The sequence below is a fragment of the Hylaeus anthracinus genome, unplaced genomic scaffold, assembly GCF_026225885.1.
Source record: "Hylaeus anthracinus isolate JK02 unplaced genomic scaffold, UHH_iyHylAnth1.0_haploid 0, whole genome shotgun sequence".
NCBI classification, from domain to species: domain Eukaryota; kingdom Metazoa; phylum Arthropoda; class Insecta; order Hymenoptera; family Colletidae; genus Hylaeus; species Hylaeus anthracinus.
Genome location: NW_026533254.1, coordinates 17,041,469 through 17,043,156, shown reverse-complemented (window position 1 = coordinate 17,043,156; position 1,688 = coordinate 17,041,469).

Here is a 1,688-nt window from a genome sequence, read left to right as displayed (position 1 = left end):
TATATATATATATATATATATATATATATATATATATATATATATATATCTCACTCATGCAGTCTCTAGGATAAAGCACTCTCACGCCGGCTGAGACGATCACATGTGAACACTCGCAAGCCTGTTCTACATGTACTGATGACGTACGATACAGCTATATATAAATTATATCTTTTATACGCTTACGGTAATTGTATATCGTTTATATATACACATATGCCTGTACGCATATATACGCATGTACAGCGCCACTGCGGGAATGTTGGCAATCAGGGACCGTGACAACGGCTACGTACAATTTTGTCCACCTTGTACAGTTCGTCAAGTTGAGTGTCATTGGCCTCTTTTAAGAGGTATCAAGCGGGTTCGTGGCTAGGTTCTAGGCTGAGCCTGTTCAACTGGGCAAGAGTGCTCTCGAGAGCATCACCTCCACTCTTTGACCACTACCGTCACGATTCGTTCTTCTCCTCGACGCACTGTAGGTGGGCGTATCTTGTAAGGCGGAACTGACGATGTTCAGGGGCATTCGAAGATTCACGCACTCTACTCCTGCTTCCAGAATAAAGAATTGAACAGCCTCAGCCTAGGCGATAATCCATCTGGCTTCATCCCCAACCCCTCTCAGTGATCATCCCCCTTTTCTATTTCTTCCAGGAACTGTCCACAACCGTTGGCGGTCCCCAAGGACGCCACCGCCCGTGGGCGGCGCCGTACGCACCGTCGACCAATCAACAGGCGTCTCGTTTCATTATCCCGCCCATACTTGCTCGCGCTATCGTCCAATTTCTAAGAAAGGCTCGCCACTAATTTACGTATTTGTCCTCGACGCACGCGCGTCGTCTGCCATTTTCTCCGCTTCGTTACACGAGAAGGTTTTACGAAACGTTACCCTGGAGTACTATCGACCGAATCGCGGGACCGCTCGATTCTCCTCGACAAGCTCGATCGGAAATAAACGTGGGCCACAGGGAGGAAAAGCCTACGATTCCTCGAATTTGTATTTGGTTCTCTAACGGTGAACCAAATCGTTAAATAAAACGTACGAAAGTGGTTCGGTCGTCAAAGTAACTTCTTTATACGACGTCAGCGCACGCGAGATGCTCGCGACGTTGCCAATGAAAAATGTACGCCAATTACGGCCGGCCGGAGTTCCCCTCGTCGCGAGGTGGGCTCACAGGCTGATAAAGTATGCAACGCGTTTAATGGATCGTCGAGGATTCGGTCAGGTCTCCGTGATAATCGCTTTTCACGTCGATACCGCGATCAAGAACGGTGTTCACCCTAGTCCCTGTGCTAACAGAACTCGCTCAGCATGCAGCCTACGCGCACATATACATATATATATATATATATATATATGTATGTATGTATATATATATATATATATATATAATTTCTTTTTTCGCAGCAACGTTATAAAAAGCGACGTTTCGCTCTCTCATACCCGACGAAACGCATTGAAAGATGCAGTCGCGACGTTTCTCTAATGCATTTTTTTCCCTCATACAGTTACATCTCTCTCACTCTCTCATTATTTTTTTTTTTTTTGTAAAAATTTTTTATTCGCTTTTCTCCTTTATTTCATTAAGTTATTTTGTTCATTGTTACATTGCACACTACGCTTGCTTTGTTTCTCCACTTTGTTCTCTCGCCTATTTACTATTTATTCTTCACATTTTTTTTTTTTT